At 46.7% G+C, this 20,852-nt stretch overlaps 1 protein-coding gene across 1 annotated transcript in view; it reads right to left on the reverse strand.

Moving 5' to 3' along the window:
* MFHAS1 (malignant fibrous histiocytoma amplified sequence 1) overlaps window positions 1-20,852 on the reverse strand; it is a 35,418-nt gene that overhangs the window by 11,031 nt on the left and 3,535 nt on the right.

Consider the following 20,852-nt stretch of genomic DNA (forward strand, 5'->3'; position numbering starts at 1 on the left):
ACCCTGGCCCTCGCTCCGTGGTGCTGCTTCTCTCTCTTCAGCCTGCTTGGGACGTTGAGGCCCATGCTTCATGACAGGGGCATGAGACAGCCAAAACCAAGCTGTTCCTACATCCTGCCCTGCCTCAGCACCGACCCACTCACTCCACCCCATGCCCCAGAGCTGCTCCAACCACATACCCGCTGGTTTTTGCAGCCCCACTGCTCGTTTGCTCTCCTACCCCAAATCCCTTCTCACTCTTCCTCCTTGCTGAAGGCCTTCAGACACCAACCACTGCAAGTGGGGTTGGCAGGAGACAGACTTTACATCTCAGCCTCAACTGCTTCTCTGTCAAGCCTCCTTTGACTAAACCTTGCTTGTGACATCTCTCAGCACAGCACCCAGCAGTCATGCCTTCAGAAAAGTAGAAAATGGAACACTTCAACACTGCCCGCGTACCAAAAGCATGTGTCCCGTGCTCGGTTTCTAACAGCAGGCAGAAAGCAGGGCTCACAAGAGAGCCCTAGGTCCCAGGACAACCCTCTGCTTTGCATGTAGTCCTACCCCCTTTCATCCATACAACTGCAAAGAGATTGGGGTTGGAGAAGCTACAGCTTCTCTGCCTGGCTGTTAGTCATTTTGAGGTTCAACAGCTGGAGCACTTACACAATTAGATCAAAACTGTCACAAAGGCAGGATGAGTTGAATAGACACGTACACAGATCTCCCCCTCTGCTGCAAGCACAGGCAACACCCTCACACACTGGGACTTTGCAGACAGCTCTACAGCAGACAAGAAATCTGCCAGGAGTCTTGGCAGAACAAGAGGGAAGGAGATGGTGTCTCACACCAAGCCTGTTTCTTCTCCACGCCATTTAAATCTTGCCTTCACCACTCTCTGCTTGGATGAAATGAGTGAGTTGCTTCCTGCAAATGTTGCTGTGCACGACGCACAAGCTTATTCTCAAGCACTGCGCACAGAAAATACTGCTCTGTATTGGTATGAATTTTTAATATGCTCCTCACAGCACTGCCTGCATGTCACGCACAAAAACATTCCCCAGAAAGTTAGAACTCTGCACTTTCCTTGATTTATTTCTAGAGTCCTGAGCGACCTTATCTACCTGGCCTGCTTGGAGCAGAGGGTTGGATTGAGACCTCCAAGTTAGGACTTAATTCTCTTCTCACTGGACGCTATTCTCCTGGCTGCAAATGTAACAAAAATAAAGAAGCTGAAAGCAGAGACATCACAAAACGGAGCAGAGCAGGGTGAAATCCACATTATGAACAAAAGTTTCACGCACCTCACATTGCAGTCCCACTTAAAGGAGCTTAAAACTAGCAAACAAAACCAACAACAACCCCAGCCTGTGAAAGTTCCCCAGTGGGAGAGACCACTGTGGAAAAAAGGAAGAGAGAAGAAAACTCTGTTGGTAAGCACCAATCACAACAGCAGGCTGGTGAGCAGAGCCATCCACCAAGTACTGCATGTGCACAGGAATATATCAGCCTGGGATTAAATATAGTTAAAAAAGAAAGGCAAGGCTTGAAAACAAAAAGCAAAGCTTGCTCTGGAAATGCAGAGTGGGAAAGGCAGCCAGTTGCAAGGCAAAGGACCAACCTGCAGAGATGAGTCCCCAAGACCAGAAGCTGAGAGCACAGAGAAAGGATGTGGAGAGCAAGAAAGAGGGTCAGAGCTTTCCAAAATATGCAAAAGGAACTGATGGCAATTTGCCATTTCTCCTTTGAAGGGTTCAAGACCAAAAATGTCAGCAGTGACACCTTCCTTGAACACAAGAGTAGTCTCCTGTGGGTGCTCAGCTCCACTCCAGAGCATCACAACTGCCAGAGAGACAGGCTCAGCCTTGGGGCTGCTGCCTGACCCAAGCACCAGACTGCTTTCCAGCCCTTGCATTCATAGCACCAGCTGCCTCTCGAGCCAGCACCTCATCTCTAGGCCTCACAGCTCTGGCTGTGGACATGTATATGGCTCACCTTGAATATTTCCCCCAGCTGGGCTGCACAGGAAAATGTCTTCCCAAGGCTCTTAATTCATTACAGATGACAGAAACATGAAACAACCTCCATGGTGGATCTCTGTAAACAGGCAGTAGTGCTTTTCAGCTTGGAGCTGACAGGTCTACGTCAAGCTTCAGGACCTAGAGCTGCAGTTCCCCAGGCCAGGAACCCCAGACCAGCTGCAGAAGCTGTGCTCTGCTCAGCTCAAGCCCAAGCAACTTTCCCACCGCAGCCGAGATCACCCTGCACTTCACCTCCTACCCAAGGAGCTACCAGGCTAATCACCCTGGCGGGAAGCCAGGGACGGTGCCAAAGGGTAAGGTGCTCTGCAAGGCCTGCCCAGGAGACACAGGGAGATAGATGCTGTACCTGGCAACTGCTACCTCTAATTTTAGCCACGCAGGGAAGGGGAGAGGCCACACAAACACCAGCTAGAGACTGGAAGGCTTAAGGGAGTTAAATACCCTCCTCCCTCCCCAAGTCATGACAGCGTCAGCTAGCTCTTAACCCCTTGCTGTCACAGCAGAAGAGGACATTGACACACCTCAGCAGTTGCAAAAGCTCTGGGCAAGCCTTTGGCACTGGACGGAACGTAACTCTGGGTGGAGAACTTGAGTGGAAAGCATTTTGGATGCTCGACTCAGCAGCTACAGGAGGGTAATTATTCAAAATGCCAGTTTACACCTCATCTACTAATTTCCCCAACATGAGTTATTTGAGATCATCCCTTACCAGTGTGGCAGTACAAGGTTTCCAAGTATAAAACTTGGAAAACTCTACGTTTGTCCCAAAACATTAGTTAATTATCTTTCTCTCAGGCACACAGAAGTTAATCATAGTTAGAACTGGAATTCAATTAAAAGCAAAATGAAAACCCCACACATTCCCCAAACCACACAATTTGGTACTTCCTATCTCCATACTCACAAACCAGAATGGAGACAGCAGTAGGAAATCATCAAAACAGCTCCATCAAAATAACTCCAGGAGCAGCCATGAAGGTTTCCGCCCTTCTGTCTCATTCTGACGGCATGACATAAGCAGCTCAGAGAAATAAAGGATGGTTGACATCTAACTTATTCCTAAGCCAGTGCGGGTAACTGATCTACCATCAGTGTGGCTAAACAATGCATGCAACATCTCTTTCCTCTTTCCGCAACTGATAAAATACTGAGTGCAGAGAGCATTTATGCCAGGTAACAATGACATCTCAGCAAGAGGCCTGCCATGAGGAGAGGAGGCTGTGACTTTTGACACCACCACCCCCTCCAAAAAGATGGGGTGAGGGGGGTGTGAACATGATGCCATTTCTCCTCTGTCCCGTCAAATTCAATCTATTTCAAATAGTGTTTCAGCATGAGTAGCCTCCCTTGTCCAGCTTCATCTCTACCTGTTCTTCTGGGCACTCCATCCTTCTTCTCCCTGTGCAACAGGGAAGGTGGGAGCAAGCCACCTCCGCCCATGAGTGACCACAGCAGGCACTGGAGAAAGTAAGTGACCAAAGAGGGCAAGTAAACAGCACAGCATAAAGGCAGGAAAATGGAAGGGGACACTGGGGAAAAGTTGAAATAAAAAACAAAGCATCCTCCAAATTGCTGAATATTTTGCTGCCCTTCTAATATCTAAAAAGCTCCTTGAATTGGCAGGTTGCAACACAGCACTTTCAGATGACTGCAATACAAAGCCATGAAAAATTGATTTGCTTCATTAACATTTTAGGACCTTATTAGCTGGAACGAAATTGACTGTCAAGGCATTTTAAGGGAGAGTCATGGTGTAATGAGCTCAGTGCGAATTATCCTCATCCCAGAATAGAAACAGGCCTGTCACTGAGTAACCAAGCCCAGAATCTACCTTTTGGTTATTTTTAATTCCACCCCTTCAGCCGTATCTGCCATGAGCACTTTCTCATTCTGCCAAGGCAAGGCACCAGCTGGAGAGAAAGCTGCAGCCAGCCCCAACCTGTCTGCTCTCACCCAGTAACAGCAAGGCACAACTGCATGCAGAGCATCCACCTGAATGCTAGACACCACCAGCTGCAGCCAGTCCAAACAGCAACAATTCCCACCAGCCATAAGCCCACCTTTCCAAACAGTAATTCCAAAGCTATTACACCCTCATCACAGAGGAGATGCTGAGCCTTCTTTCATCCTGATGATTAGCATGCTGCAGGTCCCACTAAAGGAAAAAAAAGAGTTTAAGAGTTCTCAAAGCCATTACTATGATAAAGTTAACAGGCAGGGTTAACTGTAGTCTGCAGGGATACATCAGGACTGGTCAGCATCCTGCTAGCTCTGGCTCTTTGCGTTTGGGTCACAACACGTTAATAGCTGGCCACGTGAAAAGCCAGCTCCCGGAGGGGGGCTTACAAGACTCAGTCTCATGGACTTCCAGCCTTATGCAACAGATGAGGCAGGGCCAAGTCTCAGCCTTCCCCTCTGCTAAATTTAGAGAATTAGGCAAGCCTGCAAGTCATTTTCCTCACAATAGTTTGGCTACAGTATTGCACCCAGAACTGGCTGATCATTTTTCTGCCTGCTCCAACGCAAGAACTAGGAAGCCTCAATGCAGGTACTGCAAGGTGCACTTGAAGAAAACCAAAGGAAGCGGTCCAGCACCTGACACAGCCTGCAGAACTCCCTGCTGCAACAGGCTGTAGATTCAAGAAGCTCACAAGGGTTCACGAAGAGACTGGACCAGTAACTGGCAAAGTGTCTTTAAGCGTTACCAAAGAGACAAATCCTTGTGCTGAAAATAGGCAAAGGCTGGGAAAGCACTTGGGACAAGTTTTTTCTCCCAGTTGGCTTGCTCCTTCCCCACAAGATGTCCACGCATGCCATGACTGAAGGTAGGATCCTGGCTATGCAGCCCCTCTTCTGCAAGTTCAGCAAAGTCCAGCTTGGGAGTGAAATACCTGCAGTTCCCCTTGTAGTAGCCTTTTACATTCTGCCACAGCAACCTTTTTTTTTTTTTTTTTTTTTTTTTTAATTTACCTGCTTTTTGCCAGCCAAGAAAAAGAAGAACAAACCAAAACACATGCAAGACATGCATGTACACGTGCTGCCCAACAGTTTTCCCTAAGATTAAATAAACTTCTTCCTGGGTAAAAGTAACTTGGCTCCATGAGTTGCTGTTGCCTTAGGGTCATTCCAAGGCTTCAGTGTGTTCTGCAAACTGAATTGGAGGGAGCTGTATTTTCAAACCTGCATAGTAAGTATTCTCTTCCAGATCATTAAAGGTGAGATACATATGCAATACTCCTCTGTAAAGCTATTTTGGTCACTCTAAAACCCTTGCTATTCAGCAGGACAACCACAGAGCCCACTTAAGCAAAGGAACGAATTATTTTTATTTTTTCCCTCCATCATCGACTGGTCTAAGGATCAAAATCTAAACACTGTAAGTCGCATTCAGGCTCAAATGTTAAGTCAAGTAAATGTTTTACATGTTAATTGAACCAACTTGAACTAATCCCTGTTTTAACCTATTAACGTGACTTTCTATTGAAGCCACTTTACTGTGGAATGTGATCTATGCATGTACATCAGATAATTTATTCCAGGCTCATGCTTAATTGGAGCAAAATGCCTCCTTGGTGCTTCTCCTACAAAGCTACCCACTTCCTGCTAGTTAATAACTAACACCACACTACATGCTGACCACAGGTATGGCTTTAGCTGAGTAGGAACCTGCAGGATCACAGAAGTTTCCTTAATTACAAGGGCATCAGATCTAACTTGCTTCTCTGTATATATTTTTTCCCTTTACATTGAAGTTCCACGAGTACATCCTTAGGTCAAGTATTTCTTCCTTGTGAGACAGTGTGATGTAGATTTGCATGAAGCTATATGGCTGAAATCAGAGAAGCAGAGCACTGAGACCAGTGGCCAACTCTCTTCTGGGTCTCATGGGTAAGGCTGGTATCTTCTATAAAAGCATTTCTGGTACACATCGCAGTGCCCAAGCAGCACTCCACAGAACTCAGAACCTGAGTTTCGCTATGCCAACAGAGGTGGAGAACTGATTTTTGTTTCAAATCTTCTCCATTTGTTTGGTTTAAAGTATTTTTGTTATTACCAAAATTGCTCTCTCTCTGAAGTCTGAGTGAGCTGCTGGCTTTGCACTGCTCAATGGTCAAGAACAAAGCTCTGTCTGTCCTTCTACTATTAAGAGCTTTTACTTGTCCCCTTTTCCAGAGGGGATGAGAACTAATCTTTTAAATCTTTTTTTTTTTTTTTTCTGTGATTCCTCAGCACTTCCAATCATTTAACCATTCTTCTCTGAACCCTCTCATTCCCTAATATCCAACCAGGTGACAACTAACAGCTGTAAATCAAGGCAATAACTAGCTTTTGCTTACAAACACCTTTTCCCCAAGGGAAAGTGCTTATTTATGGACTTAACATTAGATTGTTTTACTACCTCTGCTGAAACCAATTCTTACTACTTTTTATTCTGCCACTGGAATGCCTTCCAATGATAAGTCATACGAGTTCAGAAACAATAGCTTTGCTACTTAACTCCTGCAGAGCTCATTGCCTGCTAAATGCCATCTGGTCTGGGGTTCTCAGTGCCCAAAAATAAACTGCAGCATCCGCCTTTGCTGTTTAAAAATCACTTCTATGGCAGTCATGTTTGCTACTGAAACAGGAAGGAGCCCTGGGGGCTGTAAAGAACTCATCAGCCTCCCAGGGAGGCAGCAGGATTGCCAGGAGAACATTTCACTCCCCCACTCCCCTGCACCTTCCCAGGAGCTGCCTGCTCCACCATGGGACTCTGGGACAAAGCTGAGCTCCTTCCTGGCCCCCTCACTATTGGTGCTGCAAACCTGTATTACTTCAAGGTTTTCTCCAGCCAGCTTTCTACCAGGTGGATAACACTGAGGTATTTATTCCCCAGTGTCATTGTAACACAGCCCTGGCCTCCTCTCCTTCAATGTTTCACCAACTCACCTGAACCGCAAGCTGGCTGGCTCTCCTCTGGATGTGTCCAGCACTGATCCCCTTAGAGGGATCTGTCTTGGGAAAACTTCCCAGTCATTTACTTGTACTGATCGAAGAGGAGAGACTCAGAGAGATCTTAAGCATATGGTCAAGATACCCCAAGAGTGAGGACTATTGGGACTGGAAAAGCAGGAACCAGCAGGATGCTCGCTTTCAAATGCCATTCAGCGCTGGTGTTCAGGCCCCAGCCAGGCTTGCTCTGAGGGGAGGTGAAGCAGATGTGGCAGCTCAAGAGATAGCTTCTGCCAGAAAAGTGGGCAAAACACTGGAGAAGGAGGAGGAGAACAGGAGAAGACAGCATGTTACAGAGCTACTCAGGGATCACGTGTTATTTTAGACAGTGCACTTCCCACAACACAATGGCAGAGCAACAACCAAAGAAATAAGGTCAATCACACAAACTCACACAAAAGGCCATTACAAGAGAAGCAAAGAGCATCCCCTCCTCTGCTGCGTTTCATCCAGGATCCCAATTTGTTCCGAGATGCAGGAGTCCCTGGAGGACCACCAGCATTTTGGACATAAGACAGTTTAAAGGGGGAGCACGAGCCAGACTGGACTAGAAAGAGACTTTCCTTCCCTCCACCACCACCAAAAGTTTGCTCTGTGAGGCAAAAATTCAGAGAAAGCACAGACCTAGTGGCTGCTTCTATTTGCACACATAAGGATTTTGCATGCTTGGTGCTAGTGGAAATGTGTCCCACAGCTCTGGACTTCACCAGCAACCGCCTGGGAGCCAGAGAGAGGCACCTGTGTCCCTTCTCCATGATCTGGTTCCCTCCCACCTCCCTCAGCCTCCTGCATTTTTCTTAAACACACAAGCCAAGAGAACAGTCCTCCAAGCAAGGCAAAGCTTTATTAAAAATGACTTCCGATTAAAAAGTTTTAAATCCTTCTGTAATGACGACTGGATTATCCACATCACGCTGCATTATGCAACTGGGGATAAAGCAGCACAGAGCAAGTGGTGAAAATGCTGTCTCCAGCAGAGCCACAACTTTGCGGGCAGCTCCCACTTGCCATGTTGGCAATAAACTAGAGGCCAGGCAAGAACTGCACTCAAGCTGCTCAACCTCCCTACGAGGTCCATGCTGCCAGCATCCACCCTGCTGTCCAGGGGCAGAAGCAGCCATTCAGTAAGCAAACAGCTATGCTGCTCAGCTTCCCCTGGCCTAAAGACACCCAGCCACGCTTGCAGCTGCCGGCTTTTAATGGGAAGCACATTTTTAGCACCTGCAAAGTGCTGTGCTAATCCAAGTCACAGATTCAGAGCCAGCCTACTGTGCTCCCCAATCCAGCCCATCAAGCATCTGCTCTCATCATACCCTCTTCAGCCCAGTGGTTTGCAGGGGGTGTTATTTTTTACTTTTTTTTTTTTTTTTTTAATCAGATCCCCTTGTGAATCACTAACTTGAGCATGGACTTGCCTTCTTTGGCAACATTTTCTTAACATTGTGTTTAGCTTCACTGCAGGCATTCAAAAACGTGCATGTGTGTATGTACATAACGTGCTAGCCTTTCTTTTGTTGTAGAAGATATGATTTATTTCAAAGAATGACAAGGAACAAGTTAAAAATAATAGGCAGCTTCAAAAGCTTTGTGGTAGCATTCTGTTACAAAAGACGACAGAGAAAGGTACTTTTTTTCTGATCCCAAAGGAAGGTTCCCAAACTTTTCTTTCATCCAAAAAAGTCTTTACTTTAGTTGAGCCTTTGAAGCACAAATACATTGCTTGGGAAAAAACACACACACGACTCAACTCTTGATCATTTATTTCAACATCTTATCCTAGGAAGGCTCCAAGCTGACCACAGCAGCCACTTGCTGAGCTGAATTATTTGCCCACACAAGCGTCGGTTAATATCTTGCCTAAATCCAGTAAGCATCACCTCAGAGTCTGTAAGGCTCCCTCTGAGCACAGGCATGCTCCTCTGAGAAATTACAAACCTCTCACTTACTGAAGCTGGCATGAAAATGTCACCAATACTAGATCACAGGTTTCTCCTTCATCAGCATGAGTGAGACTCCCTGCCCAAAACCCCTGACAGTACAGGTTCAGGTACACAGATCTGACTGGACCTGTTAGCAAGGACAAATCACACAGGAGCTTCATTCCCTACGCAGCCCTCCAGCACTGTCACGAAACTGGGCACAAGTTCCTGGAGACGACCAAAGTTCCCGAGCGAGGCTCCGCATTGCCTCCATTTTCACCCACTGAATGTTTCTGCACAACTGTCCACCGGAAGCTTAAAAAAACCCAGTATGAAGTAAATTCTTGCTCAGCAGATCTCTGGGATATTGCAGCCAGCAAGCAATGACATCTCTTCCCAATGTCCCAGTTGTCTGCCTTCACTCCTATCTCAATGTGAAAGCAGGCGTGGGATGTTCGGAAACAAGTCAGAAGGCAGCTGAAGCAGAGCAGTCAGCTATACAAAAATAGGAACTCAAAGCTCCACAGAGCCAGCTTTAACAAAGGAGCTGGCTTTCAAAAAAACCAAAAACCCCCAAAACAAAACCAGTAAAAAAGTTTGAAAGCTTCAGTTATATATTCCTGGCACCAAGAGCTCAAGGTGCTCCAGTGGGGCATGATTCCAGCAGTGCATTTTCAAGCCTGGGATGGCTCAGTCCTGGTCCTAACAGGGTACAGTGAAAGGAAGTCCGTGTATTAAAGACCTATGAAACCAGAGGCATACTGGTTCCCACACAAGCTCCCATTGCGCACGCAGTTGCCTCCCTACTTTGGTGCCAGTGAAACACCATCTTCCCTACGCTACCCTCCTAGAATTTGGATGATGGGTGCTGTTTGGGGGTGTTGAAGTCCCTGCCACTCACTACACCTCCAAGATGCTGAAAAAGTTAACTGCTGTCAGAGGCTTACTGCTACCTTTTTAAACAGAGCTCTGAGCCCCAGAGCAAGGTGGGGAGGCCCAGAGACCCTCTGCCAAGCAGACAGGGCTCGAGAGAGCTGAGCAGGACTGCCAGGGGGCCCCAACGCAGCACTGGCACAAGCTCAGGGTGAGCAGACTGCCCTCAGAGCCCTGAAGCTGCAGCATGGCTGCCTTACTTCACAGGAACAAATGTCATCTTTCGCACTGTAGCCATCACTTAGGGCCCAACCAAAATAGATTTAAGCTGTTCTGTAGTAAAAATAACAGCGACCAAGAAACGTTATGTCAGATCACAGGAGGGGGAAGCTCTTTTTTGATAGATTTCCTAAATTTAGCTGCTTTGATAAACCAGAGTCATTTGGACACAAGAATTTTCCATATCCAGTGCATGCATCATTATCTGAAATAAGAGCATCAAAATCTCTCAGACAAAGAAAGACCCTGTTCAAAAGGAAGATTTAGAGAAACGCACAGGGAGCTGAAAACTCGTCTGGTTACGCAACGCATGTAAGTAGGCCTGGTGCTTGCTGCTGACTCCCTGGTTTGGAAACCTGCCACCAAACACATTTGACCCCATCCAGCAGTTCTGCCTGTAAAATACAGCCGCACATGGCAAGGGGGTAAGAAGCACCACGCAGACCAGGAGAGGAAACACACAGAAAACCTCCCTTCCTTGCAGCAGCACAGACTTATCAACAGGATAAGTCTGTGCCTCTCTCCCTGCCTGGGATGCCCCAGCAGCATGGAGAGAGGTCTGCCTGCTTGCTCCTCTCTGGACATAGCATGCTGGCTTCCTGAAGATACAGCCCAGATCAGGCTTCCCCAGGAAAGGCCACCCATCCAAAGCACTACTTGGGACTACTTTAAGGCAGCATTGATCATCCCAGCGCTTGCTGCTTGCTCCTGGTTGGGCTGCCCAGTGATGTGGTGGTGCAAGATGGAGTCACACAGAAGGGGTAACAGTGGGACGGAGGCTGGCTGGCTCAGAGCCCACATTAAGGCAGCGGAGGCCAAGCCAGCAGCTGTACCCTTAACCTACTGTGCTCTTTAAAACCAGTTCGCGCCCAGGAACAGCTTGGCACCACATAGCTACAGCTCAGTCTGACACCAGTTTGTCTGGATTTACAATTCCCTGTGCCCTTGGGCAACTCCTGGGTGAGTCTGCAATTTGCAAGACGCCTTCCACATACAGATCTCCCAATGCACGCTGAGCAGCTCAGCTGCCTCCTTACCACCTCTTCTGCTCCAGCTCCTATGGGTGCCATCATTACTAACTTCCCCTGCTAAAGAAGGTCATCACTCCCGTGAGCCAGTCCCCACTTCACAGATAGAGAAGAGGATGAGGAATTACAAAGGAAGGGGAAATCTAATTTTTTTAGCTGCCCTGAGTCGCCTTTGCTCCCACAGAGACAAGGCCCCAGCTGCTCAGCACTTTTTGAGGAAAAAACAAATGAATTGGGCATAAATACCTTGAAACATTCCCTATCACACATTGCAATAAATACAGTGGCATCTCAACTATCTGTTGAGGATGTAGTCGAGGGGAACATGTGTACAGACTAGCGAGTTACACAGTATAAATACAGAGGGAGGGTGGAAAGATACAAATGCAAATATCAGGATGGTCAATATGAGATGACTGCTTTTCAGAGTGGAACACTATCCCCAGCCATTATCCCATTTTTGGGTCCTTCATTCTTGATTGATTGTGGTTTATCTGAGAATTTTAATGAGAGTGATGAAAATGCAACTGTTCAGACCCAGGCAATAGGAATACTTACAGTAAAAGACTGATGTCAGGCAGCCAGTCTCAGACAGAGGTCCCTGACTCTCCATCCACACCATACATTCTGTGCCTGTGCATTTCAGCTCCGCGCATTGCTAAGTCCTTGCTTTCTAACATTATCTGTTCACAGAAAAATTGCTTGTCGTTCATACCTGACTGCTTCATCTAAGAAAGAGGCCACAGTGAGTGAAGAAAGGTATTAAACAGTCAGCAATACAGCTCCACAACAGAAGCTAGAGATGCAGCTGGGTGCTGCTGCACCATGCAGCACTCACGGTCTGTGCTGCTGCACAATTTTGCAGTTCTGCTGCATCCACCATAATGTTTCAGAGGCCACACGACAGAGATGCCTGTTTCTTCTGCTGCAGGAAGCTCACTCTCCACTTGTTGACCATGTAGCAAGGGGCCATACTAGCTGTAAGGATACTTGTTTTGCAGTAGATTTGGGACAAATCAGCTGCTCCAGCAGTCCTCTGTTGCCAGCCTTTCATAGATGCAAAGGCACCAAATGCATTGCACGTCTCAAAGTTAAGCAAGACCCAGTCACTGTGTTCACCTTCAATATTTTTCCACTGTGTTGTTTTACGTGGCAGAAACAGCAGCTAGATACATGGGATGCAAATCAGGTCAAGCACCTCTGTCTCAAGCCAAACCCTGCAGATTCTGGTGCTGTGGAAACCAAGGCCAATTTATTTTTTAGAAGCTCATCAACAACCCTACCCTTCTACAGGGAAGGATCTGTCCCTTATCACATGCCACTGCTCACTCTGTATCGCTGGAGAGGAAAACACCCGCTAAAAATGCAAAAAAAGATGCTCTAAAAAGAATGCACCACACAGAAATTGGAGATCATTCAAGAGACGTGTCTCGAGCACAAGGTGCCACGATCTTGCATTCTGTTGGGACAAAAACCTACAATATTAATTTTATCATCAATCACAGCATGAGGTCCACAAATCCCTGTCCTACCATTGTTGTACCTTTGTCTCCTTCCTGTTAAACCATAACAGGGAGAGCCTGAAAACTCTACAGAAAGCAATAGGTACCAGCTGAAGGAGAAGGGACCTCTCCCAGAATCGTCTGGGATATCTGGGTTCCCTCTCATGTAACACAAATAAAAATGCTTATCTAAACAGGATGCTTGGCAAGCATCACCCTAAAACCAGGTAAAGGGGAAGATATCCTGGTATCGCTTTCATAAAGGGCCTTACAGATATCACTTAAGCCAAGCTTGTGAAACCCCGCTAACAAAAGCCCAGCAGAAGTCTCCTGTCATCTCATCAGCACAATTCAGTGTAACCTAGCTCAACAACAATACAGCTCCTTCCTGGAGTATTCAAGCATCACCTCTGAGTCAGCATGTGGCAAAACCAGGCAGGTCTGAACAGGATTTGAGATGCAGCTTTGTTTTGCTCTGAAGGTTACTTGCCTCCATAGTTCAGTTTAGCCTGATCCTCACAAAGCTCTAAGTCTAATGGACTTCCTCACAAAAGTGCCTAACTCACCTGAAAGCTGTCTCGTGGTTCATGCAGAGCTTGCCATGCTGAACTGTCAACTCAAAATTAATGTTACCTTGTAAAGTCTGTAGGTCCTAGCCCAGTTTCACACCCACCCCCAGGAGTCCAACCTAGCCACAGCTAAAACCAGTAGAGTAGGTATACCTCAGTACACCTTTTGGAGAAGCACTGAGGTCCTGAGAATGACCACTGGAAAAAAAACAGATCTGAAATTAAGGTTTTGCTTTAAACCACAACCAACTCAAGCAGGCAAGCACTCCAGCAGTCACAGTTCAGTCTGAACACAGCCTCCATCCACTGGCCACAAGCAAGTCACCCCTAACCACGGAGCCTGCATCAGTCCTAAACCACACTGCCACTGACCACGTTGGCAACCCAATCAGCGCATTCAGGACCAAGCTTTAGCCAGGAAAATACCACAAGTACAATATGACTTCAGCCTCCAGCAGCCTGCTGGGGCAGAACCGTAAGCCCTCAAAGATGGTCCAGCTGAACACCCCAAATGAAATTTCTCCCAAAGCCAACCAGTCAGTTGTTTCACAGGTCTTGAACACCCCAACCCCAGTTTTTACATCTGATTCCCAACAAAGAAATTGCTAGAGAGCAAATTGTTCCAGCTGAGCAGCTGGGAAAGAAGGCCACATTCACACAGGTGATCTTCCCATTACAGGTCAAAAACTTCATCCACTCAACAGCTTCTAAAAATGCCAAGGCCTCCTCATCTTCTGTATGAGGCACCTGACACTGTGGTCACCAGAATCCCATCAGCTCTCCTGCTGTAGTCAAGATCGCTGTATAGCAGACCAAGGAGGCAGGCTGAGACTCATACAACCCAGCTGCACCGCTTTCTCAGACCCAGATATGTTCTTAGCTAGCCAAAAGCACCAACACATGTTGTTTGCAGCAGCAGGAGTTTGATTGTTGTAACTGATTTACTTTAAGGACTCCCTCCCCACTCCTCGTCCCTACAAGGTGCTCCCTTAAATAGCACATCCTTAAATTGGCATCCCACAAGCTCACCTGAGAATAGGTGACCTTAATTGGCACCAGCCAGCCTGCTTACTCTCACAGTTGTCCACATCTGTATACCAAGCACAAGTACCACAAGCAAGGAGAGAGAGATAAAAGGAAGTGACCAATCATCTTGTATTCACCCCCCAGACCCGTTTTCTTTACTCATCTGCATAGGTTATTCTTCCTCTACTCAGGATGGTGCGGGGGGTGGGGGGAGGAATTGTACTCTGATGACTTCCAAGAATTCAAATCCAACACAGAACTTTTCATTCAATACATTTTCTCCCTTCTCCCCTGGCAAATTGTTTTCAAGAGCCAAACAACTAGCCTGCACTATTATTAGCAAATCGTTAATTGGAAAGCATGCTAGGCTACCACAGTTACCTGCTTAATACTGCAAATGCAACAAGACACCACAGCATACAGGAGAATTACCTACCAGATGCACTCATATTTTGCTTTTAAACTGATACTTGTTTTTTCAGAGCTCTACCCCAGTGTCAAATAACATGTTCACAACATCACCAAAAGGCAACAAAGATTCAGCAACTGTTGATGATTTCCCACCATCCTCTCCTGGGATGCAAAAAGAGTAGCACCTTGCAATATATCTGCATGTGGATCATGCACATGATACAACTCAACCCAACTTACATGGGAAAAGTTTTCACACTTAGGAGTTTTTAGGAAGAGGCATCACACCACCAGAAGTGCATGCACACAGCAGGAAGCAAAGCACATTTCATGACATCTGTGTCCACAGTGTGCTGAAGCACAGCACAAATCAGTCCTCATGTAATCAGTTGACTCTGGAGAGGGGAAAACCTACATTAATATTTTATCTCACCCCCACAGTCAGTAGCTTTTAAATAGTTCTCATGCAATGAAACAAAGAATCACTTGGTACTGAGCATCTATCTTATAGGTCATTTCCTGCAAAGACAAATTTCAGTGACTGTAAAAATAAAACACACAAACAAAAAAAAAAGTAATGCATTAAAGGCCAAGAACTCTGCTTTGCTTCACTAACCAAACCAAAAAGATCCACTCAACCAAATCTAGTGTTTTCCTGGTTCGGTGATGGCAGTTCAAAGTCCAGAGGCCCAAAGCCCAGAGATGACTCCCATGGGGAATGGGGCAGGGCAAGACAAGCTGTTAAGGAACAAACCAGAAGTTTTCTGGTACCAAGCTGACATACGAGGAATCCTTTCCTTTAGCAGAAATGCATAGGAACTTTTTGCATAAGGAAGAGGATTCCTTCAAACAGTGTTAAATATGCAGGTTGCCATCCTAATTTCAAGTAATTTTAGCAAGTTCCGTATTAGAAGCCTTAAAAAAAAGCCCCCAAACACACACAAAGCAATGCACACAATACAAGGTAACCAGACACTGCAGGCAGCCGGACAGCTCTAAGGCGGCAATTCAAAGCCTCAGCCTCTCTTCTGGCATCCACAGTTGAGTTTCTTCCTCCCGTTCCTGTGTCATCCCAAGCCAGACTGCCAGGCATGAGCCCAGCTCTTCACTGGCTACTCCAGTTCTCCCCAAGGACCGGTTCCCACACCTACACCCCACCAGGCACAGTCCCACAGTAGCTGTCCACACTGCACACCACACTCTTCCTCTGGCAGTTTCTCTGCCTCCTCCAAGATCACGAAACATTTGTTGTCTCTTTCCCAAATGTGTTGTTTAAATTCGAGGATGCCCTACCACAGCCACCAAGCAAGAGGACCTCAGATGCTCACCATGCAACACACACCTTAACATGAAGGAAATCTCTAAAAATCCCTGATGGTAAATAGACTGTGTTTCTACACTATTATGTACAGCGAGTCACACCACTCAGGGTTGTCACTTCAGCAGCACAGAAATGAGCTCGTCAGTGCTAGAGCTTCCCGAAGTTCAGCAACTGATCTGTTCTCTTCTCCTCCTGAATCACAGGGCCTCGTTCAGCTTTCTTCTGCCACCCAGATCATCCACGTCCAGTGCTCCCACTGTGCTCAAGTCTTGCCCTGATTACACCACAAGTGTCTGATTACACCACAGTACTCTGCTGAAGCCACAACCTTCAGGAGAGCGTGACAACAGCCCCAAAACAGCTGCAGCCTCTACTTTGAAAGTTAGGCAAAAAAGACTCCACCCTCAAATGGGGAAAATAACAGGCTGTCAAATGCTAGCATCAGGTTCTGTAACAAGCAGGTGTTGTTCTACTGCAATTGTCTGTGAAAAAAAACCCCATCTGCTTACGATTTAATTACAAAGGACAATCAGATACCTGACATCAGCCTTTCACTGAGAGGCAGCTCAGATTTTGGAGCAACTTCTGAGCCCTTCTGACAAAACCAGTCCCACCTGCTCCCTCCTCAGCTTGCACAGAACTTGACAGCATGACACATCGTGGGATCTTCCACCTCTCCATCTCCTGACTCTATCCCAGCCACCAAGGGAGTTCATGCTTGCTTTTGACTCCAACGCAGGGATGGTGAGCATGGTTCACTTTGAATCACATGAATAATGTGGCCTAGAATTAGCCCTGCTCTGGCGATGACGCAGAGTGTCACAGGGGAACTACACTACGATACCTCCATCTGCACCCCTGAAGGCGACTGGCATGTAATCCTTGCTTCTGCTCACCTTTGATGTGTCTGGGAGACGAGTGGAGTAGAGGCTCATGATCTCCTCCCTATTCTGATACCTTAGGAAGGGGGCAGCAAGGCAAGTGGGAGATGTGCACTTCCTCTCCACAGAAGACCTCTTGCCAGTCCTCTGGCATCTCTCAAAGCTCCCCAATAACTTTGCAGCATCCTTTTGGAGAAGGGCTGCTACGCTCGCACACGGTATCTTTGCCTGTGGCTTTCTGTCTGTTGTCACATTTTTAATCTGTGGAAACCCAGATCATCTTGTCTTGCTTGTGACAGCATTTCGCCCGTTTTCCACAACGGACAAAGGCTCTGGCTTTCCTGCGTCTGTGTTCATACATGTAACATCACAGGCAGGAATAAAGGAAAAACCACTGGTCAAATGCAATCCCCCCCACCTCAAACGCCAAAAGGATCCACATCAGACATCAGGACACCTTGTGCAGACCACAGCCTGGAAGGCCTATGGTGGCCTGGACCCAGCCTAGCACAGGGCAAGAGGAGACAGCAGCAGAGCAGTTAGCAGGTGGACGTGAAGGCAAGCTTGGAAAATCCAGTCACATTTGTCCCAACAAAGCACACATCTACTATCAGACAGATGGCAAACCACCTCCACCCCCCCCCAATCCCAAGTCACTTAATAGCTTATGGGACATGAACAGCATAAAAGCCCTCAAGTCCAGGGACTAAAAAAACATCACATACAAAATCACGGCATTTCACAATGCCTGCAACAACCCAATTGAGGTCTCATCGTCTTGGAGTGCTGAACTATTCTTGTTGGTCACTGCAAGCAGGGATATGCCTTTCTTAGCCTGGCAGGGATACTTCTATTATATATAGTGCAAATGTAAAAGAAAAAAAAAAAAATTCAACACACCACTTATCAGCCAAGCGGATGACTGCAGCCTCAAAGCACACTGAGATTCCAGTCCAGATGCCAATTCCATTACTATTTCACCCAGCTACAAAACTGTTTCAAACATGAAAACTTCCTTAAAAGGACCCTATCAAGGGTTTTATATATAATTTTTATATCACTTTTATTCACTGTTTGTTTGCAATAAACCCTCAGAAGACTGAATCCAGAATCTCAACTCTTATCAACCATTTCTATGCATACTAGCTTGCTCTTAGAGAATTTCTGTGTGTATTTTCAATAGAACTTATAGCAAGTGCGCACGCAGGACCGAGAGGGAAGGGAAGGAGAGGAAAAGCAAGGATTAATCCTCAACTCGAGCAACCAAGTCCCCTCTCTGAAGGGGATTCCAATGAAAATTTTGGATGACCAAAGAATGCACCACTGGTTTCATGAATGACGACAAATATTGCACAACCAGACACACAGCCAGACTGCACTTCCATTTTTGAGCACAAATTTGGCAGTGTCTCCACAGAAATATTTCCCTTATTAAGGTCAACAGGCTGCAAAGCAGTTCTTCAGTGCAGTCCTAAAAAGACCACAGCCCTATTTAAGAATTAGCAGCATTGCAATTGCCATGGATTTCCGCTGGAAGAGCTTGAAAAGAAACAGACACCTCCCTCTCTACACATTTTTGTAACGTTAGACCCATCTCTTCCCTACACCCTGTTAAAAATGACACCAACCATGATTCACCTGCACAAGAGCAAGCTTGGCAGCACAACTTTAAACACGCACACCTTCTGATCAACAAAATCAGGAGGAAAAAAAGTCTTCAGCTTCATGATTGCCATTTAGGGGCTCCTAAACAGTCATTTACTCATACAGCAGATTCAGAGCAAAGAGCATTTTAGATTAAATGCAGACAGATAGGCCTCGCCAAGCCAAATGACGGTTCACATTTTTCATACAATCCAGGTCAGAGATGGGCTAGATTTAAGCATCATCCAAGATGACAAGCAGGTTTCTTGATTAATTGCAGCCTTTAATCACTCTTCAGCACTTCCACAGATCAGCCCTGCCTTTGAAATACATTTGTCTTCTCAACATGCTCTTCCCCCAGCTAGACTCGCACAGTATTCATGTTAAGACAGTGACCCCTTGCCCCAAGACAGGGCCACTTGGGATGCTAAGTCCTGTGCCCCTGGCACCAAGGCCCGGCTTCTCCCCTGGAAAGCTTCAGAAACGCTGCAACCCTCCTTCCACAGGCAGCATCACCCAGGTGGTGTTCGGAGGCCTGGCACACGAACCACTGCTCCTCCCATGCCCAACAATGCACTGCTTAGTTGCACCACCCCTTGCCAGCACACCTACCCTGGCTCCCAGGTGAGAGAATTCCTTTCCTACCTCTAAGGAAACATATGGCACAGCAAAATCCAAAGGAAAATGCCCTTCGATTTCAATGCCCCCCTTATGCTTCCAGTCCTGCTCTGACTGTCACTGGTCAGCAAAGATGCCAATCATCTGCAGACAGTCCAGCTCCTCTTCACATTTCACTTTTAAAGCATCACCTACTCACCAGGGAAAAAAAAAAGATCAGCCACAAAACTTTCACACACACACAAAAAAAAAAAAAAAAAAACCGAAAGAAAAAAGAAAAAAATAAGGTATGTGACTGCAGTTCTGAATTATTCACAAGCTAAACCTTCAATAGCCATCCATCACACCTGCACATACAGTTTGCTGTCTTGGCTGATTTTGGTGGGGGTTTTTTTTGGGTGGCTGGTTGGCTTTGGCTTGGGGTTTTTTTTTGTTTTGGTTTGGTTTTTTTTGGGGGGGTGGTTCTGTGGTTTTTTCAGTCTTCGGGGTTTTTTTGGAAAGCAGATCACATTGCCCCAAGCACCACGTCAGCAGCAAGACCCAGCAGGCGGATACCACTCAGCAACTCACACAGCATGGGTTTACCACCACCCCCCCCCCCCCCCCCCCCCCGCCCCGAGTCCAACCGCTCTTACATAAGCTAGCACAGTTAGAGGGAGATGCAATCGACGGAGCCAGGACACTGGCTGAGGAGCAAACAGCATCTCCTTATTTTCAAGGTCCAGAGAAAAAAAAAGAAAAGGAAAAAAACCCCCAAAAAACAACACAACCCCCCCCAAACACCACTTATTATTCACATTTGCCTATGAACTAGCTGAGTACCACTGCTTGCTTTAACTCTAATCATACTCCAGTTCCCCCACAATTTCAGGCTACTTGCAAATAAAGAATGCTCCAACAAACTTCCAACATGGGTGTGCGTGTGTAAAAAAAAGCCTATTTCTAGAGCACAGCTTACAGTTCAGAGTGCATTTTGACTTCATACAGATTTACACACCAAAGCACCTTTCCCATGGCCCCTGCAAGCTCTAGAGCAAACCCAGCAGAGGAGGGAGGGCACAGGTTAGGAGGCAGTACCTGCATACATACAAGTAAAACAGATGCTGCTGGAAACCACCACCTATAAACCCACGACTTTAGAAGTGACAGCTTTACAAAGCACCACAACTAGTCATATTCCAGAGAAGAGAGATTATGCTTTTTTCGTTAGATGAAGGGTGAGCAAGGAAAGAAAATAATTGCTCTCAAGAATAGCTCCAAGAATAGCAGTCTGGGAATCACTTCTAGGTAAGACACTTAAACAAAGAAGATGGAGTAGCCCTCTCTGTTCAGGGAGGAATTCTTCCTGCTAGAGTCAGGGCTCCCATACGAGAAAGAGCTTTTTATACAGGGCTACGGAGACCAACACACCCATTGTCTACCAGCAGGAGCTTTCCTGCATTCAGAGAGGCTGCAGCACAGGCCAGGTTTTGGGGGGTGGGAGGTGGAAGGGGGGGAGGATGGGACACCTGCAGTCTTTCAGTCCTATCTGCGTTTACAAATAGCCCCAAGGAAGGGGGAGCTGCAGGGTGAAGGGAGTTAGGAAAAAAACTGCAGTGCCATTCAAAGGAATCAAAACAAGGAGAAGGACAGGTCAGGGCCTTTTCAACAATGGCACCAGCAATGCTCGGGGCCAAAACCCAAAAAGCAGAGAGAAAAGGCACAGACAAAGGGGGATGCAACACCCACCTCGTCTCAGAATAGGGTTATTTTAAGCCTGTCTCCTTGG

Source organism: Aquila chrysaetos, chromosome 1, assembly GCF_900496995.4.
Source record: "Aquila chrysaetos chrysaetos chromosome 1, bAquChr1.4, whole genome shotgun sequence".
NCBI classification, from domain to species: domain Eukaryota; kingdom Metazoa; phylum Chordata; class Aves; order Accipitriformes; family Accipitridae; genus Aquila; species Aquila chrysaetos.